Consider the following 21,254-nt stretch of genomic DNA (forward strand, 5'->3'; position numbering starts at 1 on the left):
CTGCACAGTCAGCCAGTGAGCTACAGAGACCAGTTCATGGTGTTGGTTTATAAAGACCTAAATGACCCAGGGTCCAAGTATCTGTAGGTAGCCCTGCAGATGTATACCAGATCAGACCACGGAGCCATCTAACTCTGTATTGTCTACTCTGACTGTCTGTAGCTCTACAAGGTTTCAGGCAGGATGCTCTACCAGTCCTGGGTGGAGATGCTGGGGAGTGAACAGGGGGCCTTCTGCATGCAAGGCAGATGAACTATGGCTCTTACCTCAAAAGTTTTTTTAAAAATCTAGTCCTCATGGTTCTGAGTAAAGGGTTGGTTTAAAGTATAAATCAGTATAAAAATGAAAACAACAACAACATTGACTAACAACAGCTCTCCAGGGTTTCAGATGAGGAGTCTCGCCTAAGCCTCCTTGTAAATTCCAATGGGGACTGAACCTGGGACATTCTGCATGCAAAAAAGATGCTCTGCCACTGAACTATTGCTCCTTCCCAACTGAGTGAGTAAGAAGGACTACAGTGGTTCCTCGGGTTACATACGCTTCAGGTTACACACTCTGCTAACCCAGAAATAGTACCTCGGGTTAAGAACTCTGCTTCAGGATGAGAACAGAAATCGTGCTCCGGCGGCACGGCGGCAGCAGGAGGCCCCATTACCTAAAGTGGTGCTTCAGGTTAAGAACAGTTTCAGGTTAAGAACGGACCTCTGGAACGAATTAAGTTCTTAACCTGAGGTACCACTGTATGGGGGGGAGACACTGAGTGGGGAGTGAGTTAAGGGGGAGTGGGTTAAGGAAAGCTAATTAGAACTCAGCACCCCACAGCATCAGTAGTTTGACCCAAGAGGAAAATTCAACCCCCTCCCCCGAAGATGGTTGTGTGTTGTTTCCAGCAGCATCACTCCAAGTCACTTGTCCCATAGAGGTTGGGGTGGGGTAAACCACTAAAGACTCTGAAACAAAAGGCCTATAAATGCTTTAGCAGTGACGTGAATCCAGTAGGCTTCTCCAGCTTGCATATCCAATTCATTTTGCATGGGATTAATTCTTGCCAGAGCTGCTGCAGCTGTCTTGTTCGGCTACTGTATCCTTCTCAGGCAGAAGCTCATTAAGGAACGGCGTGTCATCACCCAGTGATGGGTGCTGTAGGTCACTGAAAATTTATACTCCCAGCTGCTCTGCTTCCTGCTTTGTCATTATGGGCTCCTCTGGAGACAATCAAGTTTGTCAGTTAAGGTTCATATGAATACTCTGAATCCAAAGGATTTGGCATATTCCCCTCCCGCCCTTACACATATGATTCGTCAAACCAGGATCACAACTTTTTCTTTGGCAGTGAATTAACTGTGTGGCCTCCAGATCTCTCCTTCCCCTCTTTCCTTGGACTGAGTAAAACTCAGTGAGCCATAGAGAAGCTAAACATGCACCTTCCCAAATAGCCACCATCTTGGCTCCTAGGATTGTCAAGTGAGTCCTTGTTGGTGATGGCACAACTGGGTGCTGCCTGGTTGTCATTGACCTGTTGTTGTTGTTGTTGTTGTATTTCACCTTAAGATCCCAAGGCAGATTACAACAATTAAAACACAATGTGTGTGGAGTAGGAGTCTTGGTTGACCACAAACTTGACATGAGCCAACAGTGTGACACGGCAGCTAAAAAAGCCAATGCAATTCTGGGCTGCATCAATAGGAGTATAGCATCTAGATCAAGGGAAGTAATAGTGCCACTGTATTCTGCTCTGGTCAGACCTCACCTGGAGTACTGTGTCCAGTTCTGGGTGCCACAGTTCAAGAAGGACACTGACAAACTGGAACGTGTCCAGAGGAGGGCAACCAAAATGGTCAAAGGCCTGGAAACGATGCCTTATGAGGAACGGTTAAGGGAGCTGGGCATGTTTAGCCTGGAGAAGAGGAGGCTAAGGGGTGATATGATAGCCATGTTCAAATATATAAAAGGATGTCACATAGAGGAGGGAGAAAGGTTGTTTTCTGCTGCTCCAGAGAAGTGGACAAGGAGCAATGGATCCAAACTGCAGGAAAGAAGATTCCACCTAAACATTAGGAAGAACTTCCTGACAGTAAGAGCTGTTCGACAGTGGAATTTGCTGCCAAGGAGTGTGGTGGAGTCTCCTTCTTTGGAGGTCTTTAAGCAGAGGCTTGACAACCATATGTCAGGAGTGCTCTGATGGTGTTGGACCCCTGATGTTTGGCAGGGGGTTGGACTCAATGGCCCTTGTGGTCTCTTCCAACTCTATGATTCTATGATTCTATGAGTATGAATGTAATAGTTGAAGTTTGACAGACTGTATCCCCTCAATACTCCCCAAGAGGCTGCATAAGCTCATTGCAGGAAAGCATGATGATCTTTTCTTTTCTTTTTTAAATAGCAAATTTTGTAAAGATGAGGCAGAGAGCTCATCCAGACCTGTTCTTTAGACACAGGTCTGTACTTTGAAGTGCCATACCTAAGCACTTTCTTTCTCTTTTTGGTCCTGGTGCTTTCCTTGCAAACCACCACCACCACCACCCCGCTCTTGGCCACTGTATTGGAGCAATGAAAATCTACGGAAAACCCAAATTGCCATTCATTCAAATTTAGCATTAAAAAGTGGGTTTTCAAGGGGAAAGCTCCCAGACAAAAACAAAAAACAAACCCCAAGCACTTGGACACAGAGCTTTAAAGTGTGGACCTGTGCCTAGAAAACATGGGGGAAAGTAATTGTGGATGAGCCCAGAATGTTAGACTTGGAGAGATAAACACACACTTTATTTGCAAATAGGGAATCCAACACTCCCTTCCCCAACTGCTCCCTGAATGCAAAGAGCACATCTTTGTATGCAGGGCATTGTTGATTAAATTTCTGACATTTCAGTTAAAAGAAAAGAAAAAAGAGGACCTGGTAGCCAGGGGCATAGGAAGGGCAGTGCAGGGGTTGCCATCCACCCCGGGTGTCATTCTTGAGGGGGGTGACAAAATGGCACGCCACCGGGGGCAGCACTTACCGTGGGACCTGGCTGCAGCGCACCCGAGGCACATGTCTCTCCTGGGAATGACACGGTGGCTCGGGGGCCCTCGCTGCCCGAAACAGAAGAGTGGGGCTTGCGTCCACCAGGTGGACTCTGTAGGCAGCTCACCGCGCCACCCCCCTGGATGGATCACGGCAGCGCCCCCGCGCAGTGCCCCCGTGGTGCCGGAGAGCTAGCTACGCCCCTGCTGGTAGCAGATGAAAGATTCCTATCTGAGACACTAGGGAACTGCTTCTGGTCCAAAGACAATCCTGGTCTAGACTGGTGTTGCCCAAAAACCTGAGTTCATCGAAACCTTGGTGAGCTTATAAAGTTCTAAAATCAGCCCCAAACTCAGGGTCTTGGAAATGCAAATGGAATAACGTCAAGGAATATCTGTATATGGTCAATATTTACTCATCATCCCTCTCCACTGCCAGGAATCATAACATGTAAGAAATAAGGAATGCTGTAAGAAATATGTAAGAAATAAGGAATACAATAAGGAATATTGAAGAACTGCCTTATTATAAATATGGTGGTTCTTTATTGACTAGGCAGGTGCACTCTGTACATGCCTATGCTCATAGTTCCTAAATAAAGTTTATGCACCATATCTCATAAGCCTCTTTTTCTGCACAGTCCCATTGACCCCAAGGGGTTAATAGCATCAGGCATGAAGAGGAAATTTTATCCTTTCCAGCCCTGCTGTCCTGAGGGAAAACAGAAATTTGGGGTGCAGTGGGTATCCTTAATTAGTGCCTAAAAAGCCTTGTCTCATGTTCTGAGAGCCTGTTGACATGCAGCATTGAATGCATCTTTGCAGATGGCAAGGAATGGATGAGAACGCACAGGATGGTTGATACGCAAAGAGGTGGTGCTTAACACACCCTGCTTGCAGACAACAGGCAAGTCATAAAAGGCAGAGGAACTCTTTCTGGGCCCTGCAAATATATGAATCAAGCTACTCAGCAGATTTACAGAAGTGGCACTAAGAAAAGAAACTGCTGGCCACAGTTGTTTATGAGCATGCTTAGGATGCTTTAAGCCACTGCTATGCAATATGCTTGCAAAATCTTCCTTTTTTTCAAGAAAAGGAAAGCTTTAGCAACTGTTGGTGGAAGTAACATCATCAATCACATCATTAAAGTCTAATGACTCTGTGATGGCCTCAAAAGAATGTGCGGGGTGCATATGCAGGCATGATGTATTATACTTTGAAGGTAGCGTTTGATGCATTTCCAAACAGAATAATTTGTCTGCATCAGTGTTTGATGTGAGATGGGGCAAAAGCACTATCTCAGCACGAAGCAAAAGCTGTGCCATCTAACACTTTGCACCTCCTTGAAAGGAGGTGATAAATAAGGGGGGAGGTAAAAAGTCCGCAGACGTCCTTCTGGTCAGGTTAACTCCCTTCAGTGTCCAAAGCTGACTGAGGTTCATGAGGGAGGCATCAGAAAAGCTTGCGCTTAAGGCATTTTTACCCCACCCTCCAGCCATGAAGACACAAAGTACATGCACAGCATACAGTTCAAACCCATGACTTCCCTCAAAGAATCCTGAGAATTGTAGTTTGCCTCTCACAGAGGGACAACTCCCAACACCCTCAGTAAATATAGTTCCCAGATACTTTGCAAGAAGTGGTGGGTTTTTAATGTGCTTTAATTGTATTGTGTGTGCCATACATAAACTGCCTCAGCCTCTAATTCCCAGCACCCACAGGACGACCATAAAGCTGTCTCCAGTGTTTCAGAAGCATGACTGGTTTCAGCTAGAATTTGGGCATTTCCCTTGACTAGTCCCATGATGCAGAACACTTGAACTTCAGATGTCCCTCAAAGAGCTTTTTATGCCAGCAGGCCTATTCAGTTGTTTAAACATTTTTCAATGTGAGTCAGTCATATTTATTTTGGATTTTCTTTTTGTTTAAAAAAAGTTTTTAAGGCTTTATTTTACTTGTCAGTTTTGTTGGATACTACCCTGATATTGCATATGAGGGAGGGTTCTATAAATAGCTTGTATGCATAAAAAGGGCACTACCTTGCCCATATATTTCCCCTTTCCTCCTCTGTGTGTGTGTGTATATATATAATGGAAGGGGAGTTGAAATCAGAAGAAATTGCACCATTCTCAGAAGGAGGGACCATCCCCAGGTCTGATAATTTGAGAAATGGAAGTGTAAGCATTTGCATATAGACACCGCTACATGCTGCAACATTATAAGCAACACCCCTTCCTATGAAAGTGATACAGCCAGCAGGAGAAATAAGGAGAACCCTTTGGGATGTAGTACAAATTACTTCCTTCTTGTTCTCCATCAAGAAACTTTAGGCACTGAAACATCTTTCAGCTGTCCAAGTAACAGAGAAAACAGCAGACATGGCACCTTTTCCTAGACTTTTACCTGAGATAATAATGGTTTTCATCCCATTTTGTTACTCAGCAAAGCCATTAGCGTGAAGAGGGGTACCTCTGGTTTCCCTAGAGCGCATCCTTCCACAGAATGGTTCCAAAGTGCTTCTTAACAGTCACATTGAGTTTTGTTTCCTGCTCATGAATATCTTTTAGCAGTAAGGGTTGGGCAAATTGATTTCACTTGCAGGCCTTTCCAAAGAGGCCCATCCCTCCTTCCCTCTAGCATCCTTCCAAACCCTGTTCCTCCAACCCCATATTTTCCTCAAAGTTTTTGGCGTAACCCAGGGGACTGTGTGGCAATTTTAGGACCACATTTACTTGTGGGTGACCTCATGGAGGCCACTTGGCAGAAGTGGGCAGGGCAATGGATATGACTCTTATCTTTGTATGGGAGGCTACAGACCAGTCGTGCAAACATCAGCCATTTGGATGGCTGTTTCTAGAAGGTGGTGCTGTACGATTGCTGTATGACTGCCAAGGACTGCCAGGACGCTGACGAGTGTGCACTGGGGAAAGGGAGCCTGGAGTCTGACTCAGGAGAGGGAGGCAGTGATTTGTGGGGAACTGTACCAGCCAGGAGGCAAGAGGTGGGCAGGGGAAGCTTCAGACCTAGAAGGTGGAGCACAGGATCTGTCAGAAGATCCCCACCCTCTCCTGCACTACTGTCTTCCAGAAGCATGGGGGTGGGATTGAAGAGGGAAGAGCAGAGTAAACTTCCATGCTCCAGGTGTAGTCTTGGGCTATGTGTGTACAGCCCGTGGGAGGAGGGAGATAAATAAGCTAATGAAGGGGGTATGGCCCAATATTACTGCAACTGCTCCATAGAGCATAGGCTAGGCAGGGGTGCATGGGTATTCAGAGCTGTAGAAATGACTGTCAGCTTTGACAATAAAGCGTTAACTATCTGCCGTGTGAGTTCTTTTGGCTGGGGAGCACCCATGGCAATGACCCATTGGTAGTCATGCTTTGAGGTTTTGTAAAGCCCGGTCCATCTCAGTTCTGCATGGAGATGGGATTTAAGGCAGCTTTCCAGATTACCTGTTTATCAAGGTGACCTGAGGGTCATGTAGGTGACCTGAAGATGGGGCTGCAGTCATTGCTAGTCATGCTTTGGGAGTATGTAGGAATGGATGGACCAATTAAAGCCAGGCACAGTTCTACATTGAGCTAAAGTCACTTCGACATGACCTGTTTTTTGTGGGTTGATCCAAATCTGTTTGCGGTGAGATTAGACAATGTCAACTAATGAAGAAGAAGCTTTAACTTGAGCTCTCCAACAGTACTTTAGAAGACCCAGAAGATGCGAATCACCTTTGCTTTTCCCCCAGGTGAATGTTTAGTATCTGTCAGTGAAAGCACTCAAGACTGTTCTTTGCAGTGTAAATCACCAGGCTGTCAGCAACCTAATCTCAGTCAGACAGCCATAGTTGTCCTTTATCTGTGCAGCACCAAGCTTGGGGATTATTATGCCACTGGGCCACAGGTTGCGCTTGTTTTATTTCCTGGCCATGCTGAGCTTCATCTTTTTGGATCTTCACATCATTTTCGTTTGGCACAGTTTATGCACATTGCTGCCCTCGGCTCCTTTGGGTGGCATACAAATTTGACAACTAATATTTATTGAGCATTCAGTCCAGCTTGTTTGAGGAGAGGTTAGAGGCAGCACTTCCTCTGTCTGATGACATTTTTCTTTCTTTCTTTTTAAAATATTGAGCCATCTGGCCATCCACAGCCGAGAATGGCAACACTTACCGTAGAGCAGTTCAGAAGAATGTAAGGTGTATAGCTCAGTAAGTAGAGCAAGATACTCTTAAACAGAGTTGTTGGTTCGAACTCCACATTGGCCAAAAAGATTCCTGCACTGTAGGGGGTTGGATTAGATGACCCTTGTGGTCCCTTCCAACTCTACAGTTCCACGATTCTCTAATTCTTATAATCTATACTCCTCCCCATAAACATAGCTGTTCCTCCCCCTTCCACCAAAAGTCTCACTCCTTCCCACTAGAAGCCCCACTTTTTATTTGGAAAGCTATAAATCCTATATGAAATCATATAAAGTTAATACTAAATGGCATTAATGTTATCTTAAATTAATTAGAAATATAAATTTGAGCATGAGCCTAGATATTCTAGAGTTTACTTCTGTAGCTGAGACCTGAGGGACATACACACAGTAAGGACTTCCCATTATTGAAAACCAAAAATAAATAAATACTTAACATTTATAGCATTTAAATTTTATATCATTTATATGATTTAATATCATACTTATAGTATTTCATATCAAAAGGTGGGACTTCTAGTAAAAGAAGGTGGGGCATCTGTTACTTTTTCTGACTAATAGGTGGCATGACTTAGACACTTTTCTCCACTTTCCCTTGGAGCAATGGGACTAGATGGGATTCCATCTCTCTCAGGCACAATTGTTCGGGGGGGGGGAGGCAGTTCCCACATAAAATTGAGGGGGGGGGCAATGCATTTATCTAGATCAGGAGTGTGGGAGGATTGATCTGAAGCCAAATCACAAAAGCATAATGTCATATCCACTAAACTTTTGTGGCAGGAGAGGGAAACAATAGAAATTTAATCTTCTTCTTGTCACAGCACACCCTTCTTATCTACAGTAGGATATGTTATAAGCTCTCCTTCAGAGAGTGCACTGCATTTTGAACTGGAATATAGACTTTTGTAACTTTTAAGGATTACTGCATTGACTGATTTTCAGTGCTGTAACTGTTGAATCCTGGCACAACTTATAAGTGAGTAAACTTTTTATTTTTCTTGTTTACTTAAGCCATCCTAGAGGAATACTTTGTTAAGAGGGAAACACAGAAAGGAGAAGAGTGATCCAAGTCTGTCTAGGCATCCTTGTTCTAGATTACACAGCCTTGTCTCTAAAAGCTTCTAAAGATAAGCTGTGCACTGTTGGTGAATTTAACTTTTCTGAAATAGTTATTTGCATTCTAACAACAGTAAGAAAAGGAAGGATAATTAGTAAATAAAATATCCACTTCATCTGATTGAATCCAACAAGGAGCAGTCCTAGCCAGTATGGCCAATGGTCAGGCATGAGGGGCGTTGGAGGCCAATATCTGTAGGGCACCACATTGACTGCCCCTGCTTTAGATGATTTATTTAGATGGCATATAGGCCACCCCTTTGCAAAGGTCACGGAACTGTTTACATTAAAGAGAAGTAGATGCCCATGCATGAAATCCATAAAAAATAAAGTCCGCTGAAACAACAGCAAATCATTGAATGATGGTTACTAACAGCAGCAGCAATCAGGTCTTTTCTCCAAATGCTCTCTGAAAAAAGATGCCACTTTGTGCTCCTTGGAAAATAGGCAGGATAGGAAGGCAATAAATAGATTTTAATGGGCAGTATCCAATGCTAGTCCTGTTTAGAGTTGACCCGTTGAAATTAGTCAGCATGACTTCAGTGGGTATACTCCCAGTGGAACATAGCTGAATACTTTCCTTCAAGTATTTGTGCAACAATACTATTCTATTTGTTTTAACAGACTATAAAACTTGGGCTAAATAACCAGGAGGACTTTTTGGCCTCTGCTTTGGGAGGTCTCTCCTGACACCTCCTTGCTCAGCGCTGGCTGCTGTTTTAATAATGGAGTGCATGTGAGATCACAAGGTGAAAATGAGAAAACCCTCTGAGATCAGAGAGTTACAGCAGCATAAAAAGAAAGATGTTCACAAACAGTTTGTCTCTGATTCTACCATCTCATTATTTTAATTGATACGGACAACACTGCCAGCCTTAATTTCAACGAAATGTGGAAACTAGAGGTGAACTTTGCACCTAGACTGCAGGAAATGTGTGGTTTGGGGATTCTTCCAGCCTGCATTTGATGGGCTTCAGGAGTCATGGGCTAGAGAGGAAAGATGGGGCACCCACCCTTCATGGAGAACCATCAAAAAAGGTCAACATTTGTCTGGCGGAGGGGGGAAAGAGTGGAATGCCATGGTTTGGGAAAATAAATCAACTTACATTTAAATGTTGCACAGTAAGCCAGCAAAAGGATAATTTAGGTAATTTATTAGAGAACAATACTTTCACAGGGCCTGAGGTTCCCCACCTCTGCATAAATAAAGGAAAGTTTAGAAATGTAATAAATTTTTCATCAATTAACAAGCAAGTAAATGGAACCCTGATAAAAAGTTCCATGGTGAGAAGATCAGTAGCTGCAGACAAGGCTGTTTGCATGCTCACCACTACAGATCTTCCCCTGGGATATGCTGTACAAACTCTATTAGACATGCTGCAGGTTGCTGCTCTGATATGAACACAAGAACCCTTGCAGCTCACACCAAGACATGCATGCTGTAGCTAAGCAGGTGTGGACTGGTCAGTATTTGGATGAGAAAAACCTTGGGAACCACATGTATGCTTTCTTTGGTACCATGATGGAGAGCAAGTGGGATATACATTGTTCATTGTCTAATTCACACTGAAATTGGGAATGTCTAAATGTGTATTCCTGAAGGCTTTAAACATGGGGATTTTCCATGGGGCTATATTCAGCTCTCTGAGCTCCTTGATGGATTGGTAGCTAATTGTTGTTCTCTGCTAGCTCTGAAATGGTGTTTAACCTTAGATCAGTTGATTAAGGTACTGAATGGCAAATGGGAATTTGAAGGGAGTTGCCTTTGGTCTTTTTTCCTAGCCAGCGTGGTAGTAATATGCCTCTTACTGCATAGCCATGGGGCTGGATTGCAGACTAATGGAGCCTGTGAGAGAGGGAGCTATGTTTGTCAGCTCTGATTATAAGTTAATTTATTTCTTATAAGATGCTGAACCTGTGCTAAACTTGCACATGATATTATAGAATTATTTGGATGCATCATGTACTGTTTTTAGTTCTGTATTGAAGAATGTTCTGCAAGTAAAGTTTTGAACAATCTAATGGGTCTGGGCAATGTTTTATTCCAAAACGAGTCAGTTTTTATGCTTCCAATTGCTTCAAGCTGTGCAATATTAATATCTGCAACACACATAAATAAGAGAGATAAGTCTCATCCAGGTGTCTGATTCCTGCAGAAGTCAACCAAATATCTCTGGGAAGCCAACAGCAAAGTGCAAAGCCTATGCCAAGGGATCTGCACTGACTACGTATTAGTTGCTGAGCCAGTTTTAAGTTCTTGCTACAGTGGAACCTCGGGTTGCGAATGTGATCCGTGTGGGAGGCACGTTCGCAACCTGCAGCATTTGCAACCCGCAGCGCCACTTCTGAGCATGCGCGTGACGCAATTCGGCGCTTCTGCGCATGCACAAAGCGTGATTTAGTGCTTCTGCACAAGCGCCAAAACCCGGAAGTAACCAGTTCTGGTACTTCCGGGTTTCGGTGCGTCTGTAACCTGAAAATACGTAACCTGAAGTGTCTGTAACCTGAGGTACCACTGTATTTTCATATATAGCCTGAAACAACTCCGAAAGACTGGCATCCATTGCCCAAAAAGCATTTTAAGTACGTACTGAACTGTAGGCTGTATACACATAGCAGTTTACTCCTAGTACACATTGCCATTTACTCGGCATCCACTGTGCTTCCACTGCTGGGTTTTGAAGTACACATGACATTAGCCACAATCCATATCCATCCTGTAGTAAGTTATTTGAGAAATCCTGCTGCACATGCAAGACAGTCATTGCACATGTGCAGACAGCAGCTTCATGGAACAGGAGCTTGGGGTGGTTGCAACAGCATGGAAACAAATAAGGAAATGTGTATTGGGTGAAGACATCCCCACCTCCTCTCTGGTGTGCACAGCAATATAAAAACATGACTTGAAATGCAGCGAGGGGAGAGAGGAGGGAAACGACCTTCCTGCATTTTAAGATGCTAATGTGCATATAAATGAGGAACTGAGAAAAGCTGGACTCAACATATTTATTCACCCTTACACATTGCAAAATACACCAGCAAACAAACCATCAGTCCGGAGGGACCCTGCCAGAGAGCTTCTTCCCTCCCTTGGCCTAACAACATGCTAAGCATTTCAGAGCACTTTCAAAGTCTCAAGCTTCCGCAACGGGTCTCCAGGAAATCTGAGCTAATTGCAATGCGAGTTTGCCAATCACTTGAACCAATTTTTGCGATACTTCTTAGGCACCCCACTGTCAAGATCCCCATTCCTTCAACAGTGCCATTTTGTTGATTTGTGAACCACCACCGCCCCATTATTATTTTTTAAGAGTCTTTGGTTGACAGCCTGATTTAAATCCTGCTTTTCCTGAACAATTTTGTATATTTGCTATTTGTAGCTCCAGGAGTCAAGGACCAGAGAGAGGAGGGATGAAGCGGGACAGCAATTTAATAACATTGATGAATAACAGTGTGGTCTTTCGAAAGCAGCTCCTTTCTCCCTTTATTTAAAAATGCCTGCTGGGGATAAAAAAGCAAGTGTCACCGTGGACTGTAATGAATTTGGTGGATGATAGATAAGTATCCTCTTCTTCGCAAGCTTGGCATAAGACACCAGCAAGGGAAACAAGCAAACACAACCTTGCAGTACAAAATTGTACATTTCAACCAGATTACTGGTTGTAATTTGGGCTCGGACTGAGTTGGGTCAAGACAGCACTGCATCAAGTCGGGCCTCCTGGATAATCTAGGACTGTCACAACAGGCCCTCCAAGTGTCCCTATTTTCCAGGGACATCCCTGATTTAGAGAAGCAGTCCTGGTTTCTGATTTGATCCTGGAATGTTCCACCTTTCCTTAAAGGTAAAGGGACCCCTGACCATTAGGTCCAGTCATGACTGACTCTGAGGTTGCGGCGCTCATCTCGCTTTATTGGCCGAGGGAGCCGGCGTACAGCTTCCAGGTCATGTGGCCAGCATGACAAAGCCACTTCTGGCGAACCAGAACAGCGCACGGAATCGCCATTTACCTTCCCACCGGAGCAGTACCTATTTATCTACTGGCACTTTGATGTGCTTTCGAACTGCTGGGTTGGCAGGAGCAGGGACAGAGAAACGGGAGCTCACCCCGTCGCAGGGATCCGAACCACCGACCTTCTGATCGGCAAGTCCTAGGCTCTGTGGTTTAACTTACAGCGCCACCCGCGTCCCCAACACTTTCCTTAGGATGACCCTATTTTCATTGGAGGAATGTTGGAAGGTATGGAATTATCTGACCACCAAGCCTTCTGAAGGCAGTCCTGTATAGGGAAGGGTTTTTTTTAATGTTTAATGTTTTATTATGTTTTTATGTATATTGAAAGCTGCCCAGAGTGGCTGGTGGAACCCAGGAATAAAATTATCATTATGGAATGGGACGTCTCTATTTTCATTGCAGAAATGTTGGAGGGCATGTCACAGGGTAGTGGTGGGGTTGGATGAAGGCTACAGGGATCTGATTCACCCATGTGTTCCCCACAGGAAATGTGGTATGGTTGCAGACCCCAGCAGGATTGAACCCTCTGTTGACTGGCTGCCATCTGCAGGTGCTTCTTCACACGTGCTGACTTAGGTGTCAAATATCTGAAAGACCATCCCCATCATCCTGTATCCTGGGTGTTAAGAGCAGCAGGGAAGGGGACTCTCTTCATAGTTTTCCCATTCTCAGAAGTGTGGGGAATTGTGGTCTGAGAGAGCCCCTAGCCTATGAAATGTCCTCCCCACAGAACCCTATTCCCAATCAGTGGTGCAGATAATTGGGAGCTAAATGGATCAATGCTCTCAGCTTCCTGTGTTCCTTTTCTTGTGAGAGAAAAGAGGGGATTTGTCTTTTAAGATGATGCTTGTTATATTCCAGTTTTTGCTACAGGTGTTTTCAGTGGTGGTTCCCTGATTACAGAATACTCTCCCCAGGGAGAGCTTCCAGGCTGAACATGTGTGCGCGCACACACACACTGCCCCCTTTCTCAGGAGGTGAGGGCGGTTACTTTTTCCTCCCTTGGAAAGTGGATACAGTGGTGCCTCGCAAGACGAAATTAATTCGTTCCGCAAGTTTTTTCTTCTTGCGAGTTTTTCATCTTGCGAAGCACGGTTTCCCATAGGAATGCATTGAAAATCAATCAATGCGTTCCTATGGAGACCGTCGGGGACAGAGGGGAAGCGCCGTGCGCCTTCCACTCTGTCCCCGGACCTGTTTTAAAGCAAGGGGCAGCGGGGAGAAGATTGCTTCTCCCCGTTGCCTGCCCCGCAATCTCCGGGGACAGAGGGGAAGGCGCACGCGCCTTCCCCTCTGTCCCCGGACCTGTTTTAAAGCAAGGGAAGGGGCAGCGGGGAGAATCGCTTCTCCCCGTTGCCGCCCCTTGGTTCAAAAGGGGTCCGGGGACAGAGGGGCTGGCAACGGGGAGAAGCGATCTTCTCCCCACCACCCCTTGCTTCAAAAGAGGTCCGGGGACAGCGGGGAAGACGCGCTGCGCTTCCCCGCTATCCCCGGAGCTTGCAGGGCAAGCTTCGTTTTGCGAAGCAAGCCCATAGGGAAATGCGTCTTGCGAAGTGGCTAAGAAAACGAAAAACTCCTTCGTCTAGCGAGTTTTTCGTCTTCCGAGGTGTTCGTCTTGCAGGGTACCACTATACAGCTAAAGGAGGAACTTGGAAAAGTGGTGCTCTTTCCCACTTCCTCTTTCAACTCTATGGTCTTTTCAGGATTACCTACCATAGGGTAAGGTTGCCAGATGTCCCTGTTTCCCGGGGACAGTCCCTGGATTTGCAAATCAGTCCCCTGACAAAATCTATCTAATTAGCAGGAAGTTGAAAAGTGTCCCCGGATTCATTGAAAAAAATCTGGTAACCTTACAATAGGGAGTTGCACACACATTATAATACAGTGGTACCTCGGGTTACATATGCTTCAGGTTACATATGCTTCAGGTTACAGACTCTGCTAACCCAGAAATAGCTCTGCTAACCCATTAGCTAAAGTGGTGCTTCAGGTTAAGAACAGTTTCAGGTTAAGAACGGACCTCTGGAACGAATTAAGTACTTAACCCGAGGTACCACTGTACTTGCCACTGTCATCTTCACTAGGTAGAAGGAAAGAAGGATTATCCAACCACACTTGTTCAAGACTGCATAAATTAGTTTCTCTCCTCCCATTCCCAACCATAAAGTTTTATCACTTGAAAAGAAGATTCCCAGAAGGCCATTTATGGAATGGGCCCACCTCTGGCTGAAAACAGCTGCACGGAGCTGCTTCCCAAGCCACGGGTGGCTTCAGAGTGCTTACGATAACATTCTCTTGTAGCATCAAATCAATAATTTTGCATTAAATATTTATCCAGAGATACTCTGCACTCGTCTCTCCTCTTTGCCGGCCTTCCACAAAATCATCACAATGTATTAGCATTAGTAAAGTTCATTGCTTAATATGGTTAGGACAGATTAATATGAATATTTTGCTTAAATGAGCAGACATGCCAATCTCAGTTAGACAACGCCTGCAGAATGGAAATCTGTTCTCAAATCAAGACAGAGGAGAGTATGAAAGAAAGGCATTGACTGCGGTGCAATTAGTCTGAGCTGGAAAGCAAACAAACAAGCAATGGAGTTATTTAGATACTGAATACCCTTAAGAACTATTCTGAATCACAGAAAGGAGAAAATAGATAGAAAAAGGTCCCCGCCCCCCTTAATAAAATTAGAATTTGTGGGCTTCCAGTGAAGCTGAATGGTTCGGGACAGATAAAAGAAAGTATTTCTACACACAGTGCATAGGTAAACTATGGAACTCACTCCCACAGGCAGCAGAAATGGCCAGTAACTCGGATGGCTTTAAAATAAACAAACTTATGGAAGATAAGGCTATACTCATCTTTGGAATCTGTAACAAGGCAGTTCACCTGGCAAGGTAGCCCATCTAAAAGGAGGAAAGCTCTGACCCTAAACCTCCACTGTCTTGTGGGATATATTTGGGAGAAGAAAAGGCTAAGGAGTAAACCCTACAAAACTCCAGAGTGGAGTCCCTAAGACAGTTGCATGGTACCTTGTACGTCTCCTTCCAGCAACTCCTGCAGCCAAGCTGGTGCCAAGCATCTTATTTTGCTTTCCTTTGGACAACATCAGTGAGACTGAGTCATCTTGTCACCTGGGCAGCCCAGGTCTGCCATACACATTGCCCAGGCTTGGGCCCGGGGAGGTCACTTCACTGCTGCTGATGCAGCAAAAACAATGTAGGAGGCAGCAGCTACAAGTCCCTGAGCCACAGCAGATACTATGATTCTCCATGACTTCACCCCTAGAGATGCACTCAATTCTCTCTCAAGTCACAACTGCATTAAGAGCACATACCTCTCAACTGTCCCTGGAAAACTGGGACATCCCATTTTGTTAATGTGAGAGCACAGCAGCCATTTTGCGTGCCACAATCTCACTCAGTAAAAGCACTTTTTTCAGCGGTGTGACCTCGCAACCCCCCCCCATAACATGCGCTTTTGGGTGCTGTTCTCCTGTACAGTTTTTGAGGGGGTTGCGATATAATGCTGGTCACATGACTCGTGTGGGAGCATGTCCCCAGAAGATGGTGTCCCAGTTTTTCACCTTGACATGTTGGAGAGTATGAGATCAACAGGGAAGGCCCTTCTTGGGTTCTCACTACTAGATAAAGATTGACTCCTGATTCCAGCTGAAGGGCCACCCAGCTTTGACAATATGACATTGAAGGCTTGAAGAACACTAGGGGGGGAAACTGTTGGATGCTAGTCAACCATACCAGCAGAGGATTTGAATGGCTTTCAAAGAAGATTGGACAAACTCATGGGGGATTCGGCTATCAGTGGCTGCTAATCCAGATGGTTACGCTCCATCTCCACTGTTGGAGGCAGTATGCTTCAGAATACCAGCTGCTGGGAATCCCACGTGGGGAGAGGGCTGTTGTGTTCAGGTCCTGCTTGCAGGCTTCCCATGGGCATCTGGGTGGCCACTGTGAGAAAATGATGCTGGATTAGATGAGCCGCTTGCCTGATTGAGCAGGACTCTTCTTAATACAGTGGTACCTCGGGTTAAGAACTTAATTCGTTCTGGAGGTCTGTTCTTAACCTGAAACTGTTCTTAACCTGAAGCACCACTTTAGCTAATGGGGCCTCCTGCTGCTGCTGCGCCGCCGGAGCATGATTTCTGTTCTCATCCTGAAGCAAAGTTCTTAACCTGAAGCACTATTTCTGGGTTAGCGGAGTCTGTAACCTGAAGCGTCTGTAACCTGAAGCGTATGTAACCCAAGGTACCACTGTACTCAGGGGATTCAGAAGAGCCCCACTCTCCATGATTTCATTGAGCACATGAAGAGGAGAGGCCTTGTGCCTGCTAGGCATGCCCCTTATCCCAGTGCTTATGGACCCACTGGCCAGGCTCCCTTGGCAGACATACACTGAGCAGTAGAATTGAAGGTGGCCTTGACAAGTCCAGATCTAGCCATGTAAAGCTGTTCTACACAAGCAAAAATCCTGTTTGATTGGAATTCCCACCATGTGAAAATTGGTATGACGAATTTACAGAGAGTAAGATTATCAGTGGCTACTAGTCATGATCACTATGCTCTTCCCTTCAGTATTGGAGATAGTAGATGCCTCTGTATACCCATTTATGGGAATTGCAGGTGGGAAGAACGTTGTTGCACTCAGGTCCTCCTTATGGGCTTGCCCAATACACACCTTTTGGTACACAAAGGTTTTTGCAGGTGAAGAATGGCATCAAAATATTTGGGAAAGTGCTGATTTCAAAAGATAGCTGTGTTTCAATTCTATTATTATTATTATTATTATTATTATTATTATTATTACAGTGGTACCTCAGGTTACATACACTTCAGGTTACATACGCTTCAGGTTAAAGACTCCGCTAACCCAGAAATATTACCTCAGGTTAAGAATTTTGCTTCAGGATAAGAACAGAAATTGGGCGGTGGCGGTGCAGTGGCAGCAGTTAATTAGTTAAAGTGGTGCTTCAGGTTAAGAACAGTTTCAGGTTAAGAATAGACCTCCGGAACGAATTAAGTACTTAACCCGAGGTACCACTGTATTATTATTACTGGAATTGTGAATGACATTCAGCTTAAAATGCAGACCATACCAAATTTCTACCCCCATCCCTTGGGGAGATATGGGCAGAAAAACAGAGAAAAGATAGACCAGGCAGAAGATATACTTTCCTGTCGCCACTCGGTTAAGGTGGGAATAAAACCTGTTTATTGTGGCAGCTATTTTCAGCCAATTAATGTCTGGAGGGACTTGGACTTAGTGATTAATCAGAGGAGTAGATGTTTCTTGCAGAGCTGACCTGCCCTTTTCTAACTCATTGGGTTTATTTTTAGAAGTTCACCAGAAGGAGGTGTGATTTAGGCCTTCTCAAATGGTCTTATCGGTATAGCGCAACATTAGTAAGAGATAGTTGTTGGTGTTTTTCGACACACACTCTCTTTGCTGTTGACCAATTGATTATGTCATCCTAGATGCATTATCTTGTCCTAATAGCAGGCATAAATTGTCCAACAGAGGAAGGCTAAAGAGGGGGTGGATTTCTCTTTGTAACAGTATGAGCAAAAAGGACTAAGACTTGTTGCTGACTGAATATCAGATATCCCTCTCCTTAACCCAGAGAAATATATTGTTCTTAAACTCTGGTGGAGCTGATGAGACTTTTAATTTAGATAACCACCACAAGTTTTCTCCATGCCATGGCTACCTTATAGAAATATCATAATGAAGCAAAGCCAGTGTGGTGTAGTGGTTAAGAGCGGTAGTCACCTAATCTGGGGAACCGGGTTCGCGTCTCCGCTCCTCCACATGCAGCTGCTGGGTGACCTTGGGCCAGTCACACTTCTCTGAAGTCTCCCAGCCTCACTCACCTCACAGAGTGTTTGTTGTGGGGGAGGAAGGGAAAGGAGATTGTTAGCCGCTTTGAGACTCCTGAAGGGGAGTGAAAGGCGGGATATCAAATCCAAACTCTTCATCCAAATGGTCACATTTCTGTACATTGGAGGCTTTTCCTGTTGTGAACTCCATGCTGGCAGTGGGAGGAGCCAAAGTGGGTGATGGGAAGAGTCAGAGAGAAAAGTGTTTGGGATTATCTAATCGGGAAAAAGGACTGTCATAGTCCCACTTTCACCGTTGCTGCTCCAAGTTGGAATTCCAATTCTGCACTGAAACTGGGATGTCGATCATGGTGTTGTGGGACCCTGACTACCCACATCCAAAAAGAAAAAAAGCTCATCCTCCCCCCAAAAAAGCTCAACACCTCTGGTCAATCCAATGGGTAGATCACTGCCAGTTTTTTTTATAGTGGGAGTAGATTGCAATCTCTTGGAAGCTGGACATGCCTGCTATATAGGGATAGGGGAGGGGTATGTTTAAAAGCTAAGAAAAATGATACGGGAAGAAGTAGCAAGGAAAGAACTTATTCCCACAGAAGGCAGTGATGGTCACCAATTTGCATAGCTTTGAAAGAGGATTGAACAAATTCATGGAGAAGGAGAAGACTATCAAGGTCATAGCCATGATGGGGGCTATGCTCTACCTCCATGATTAAAAGCAGCAATGCTTCTGAATATCAGTTGATGGAAAGCACAGGATCAGAGAGTGCTCTTGTGCCCAGATCCTACTTGCTGGTTTCCCTTATGGCTTTTTTTTTATAAAAAAAAACCACTAATTTTGATGCTTGCGAAATACCAAGTTCCACAGACCTAAGAAGAACATACTTCAGTGTAAACACACTTCAGGTGGCATTGTAAGCCATAACTCCTTTTAACTGAATTGGGGCCCTTGTATCCTAGCTCTCTGAACTGCACTGAGCTCCTTATGACTTGCAAATTGATGAAGACTTTTTAATTAAAAACTTGAGCAAATGTCTGCCTAGATGAATTGTAGATTTAAAAATAGGCCCTGACGGGGAGAAGTTTATGGCATTCATCAGTGGCAATGGATATTCCAGTTACATAACATTTAATGTCCATTCATCATGTGCCAACTCTTTTTAATTCATTCACCTGTGACTCGGGGATTGCTTCCTATGAGAATCATCACTTTGGTAGACACAACTGCATCTTGTCCCCCTGTGGTCTTAGGGAATTTCCTTCTGCTGTGTCGGATCAGCATTGTTCACACTGTCCTGTTCTCATTGGGGTTCTGCACAAATGGAGGACTTGTCAACAGCAATGCCAGTGTGGGCAGCAACAAAAACAGTATTCAAAACTGGTCCAAGCTCAGAATCCAAGCAAGAGAAGTCCACAGCAAGAGTTACTCGGAAGACAAAGTCAGAGCAGTCTGTGATCAGGTTTTTAGCATAGGTTGGAGATCTGAAAACAGACAGGGGATGGAGCTGGGACATAGATGAACCAGCAGCTCTTCCAGCCTAGCATTGGCATTTCTAAGCTGAAGCAGCTGGAACCAAACCCTGAACTCAGCTGACTCCTGTCAACTCCCTTCATCCAGAGGTCTCTTTGAGAGGAGAGTCTTATTTCTGAGGAGAGCAGAGGGGAGTGTGAGGCAATGCCCCTTCCTCAGCCTTGGGACCCATTTAGCCTCAGTTTCAGAGGCTGAATTACCCTGGGTGTGGATGACACTTTGTTGGCCTCATCACAGGATCCTAGCTCCTCCACACCAGAAGGATCCTGACCCAGGGCTGGGTATAGGGCCAAGACCTCCTTGTCACCCTTGAACAAAGACTCCTCTAGCTTGAAGGAGTTTGTAAATGAAAGCAAGTGGAAATTTTTCTCTTTGTAAACTGACTCCTGTTTAGAAATAAATTTCTCCAGTCCAAAAAAAAATGGTTCAAAAGATTTACTAACAGAGCTTAGCTTCAAACATTACAAAAACAATGAAAATACTTTGTCTCAGATATACATAAACATATACTGTTCCCACTACAAGACTTAAAGACCTAACTTTGCTAAAATCCAAGTTTTGCACTAAAAAAAAAAATCAAAGCTCTTTCTCTCTCCCCTATTTCCAGCCTATGTGCCTCAGGCAGTTGAGAACAGAAGGCAACATGCTCTCAGATGGAGGACCCTACTTCATTAACATATGCAAACATCTTGTAAACCAATCCAAGTATTACGGCTGCATGTGATTGTAGTGTAAAGAGTCAGATCACTCCACCTCTGTAATGGAAATTTACAGCAGGTCTCCATCTCAAACCCCATGGAAAAATACAGGCATGAAGTTCCCTGCAATACAATACAATACAATACAATAATCACATTTGTTCAAAACCTTATGTAACATTAAATAAATCTAACACGTCTGAGATGTGGCATGCATTGATCGGCAGCAGCTTTCTAAGGTAAAACATTCCCAGAAAATTCCTTGCCCAAGTTGGGGATGTGGGGAATGAACCTGGAACCTTCTGCATGCAAAAGAGATTCCCTACCACTGAGCCACAGACCTTCCCTAATATTGCACTAACTCTGCAATGTGTGCTTGAATGGTCAGCTTCAAAGTCTCCTAGAACGCTCTGCTTCTTGCTGGGGCTGGGAACCTGCAGTCATCCAGGTATTCCTGAATGCCAGTGCAGTAGGGGAGGAGAAAGTTCAATCCTGCTCAGTTTGACTGTGTATGTGTTGTCCCTTGCGGAGAAGAGGCACACAGAGCCAAAGCCCTTTCTCTCCCCCACCCAAGCTGTATCTCTTGACTATTGCAGTTATTAATATTGCACATTTGGAAGCAATAGAGTGAATAAAAGCTGACTCTTCCTGAAATTAAAATTGTCCAGTCCAAAAACATGGTAATTGCATGAAATCATGCGCTGGTCCCAGCACAGGCATAATATCTTAGAAATATGAAATAACTTTATCCAGAGCTGAAAACAAAGGTCTGTCTCTCCTCTGCCTGGAGGCTGTTTTTTTTTTCCTGGAGAGATTCATTAGCACACCATCCTC

The sequence above is a fragment of the Podarcis raffonei genome, chromosome Z (genome assembly GCF_027172205.1).
Source record: "Podarcis raffonei isolate rPodRaf1 chromosome Z, rPodRaf1.pri, whole genome shotgun sequence".
NCBI lineage: Eukaryota > Metazoa > Chordata > Lepidosauria > Squamata > Lacertidae > Podarcis > Podarcis raffonei.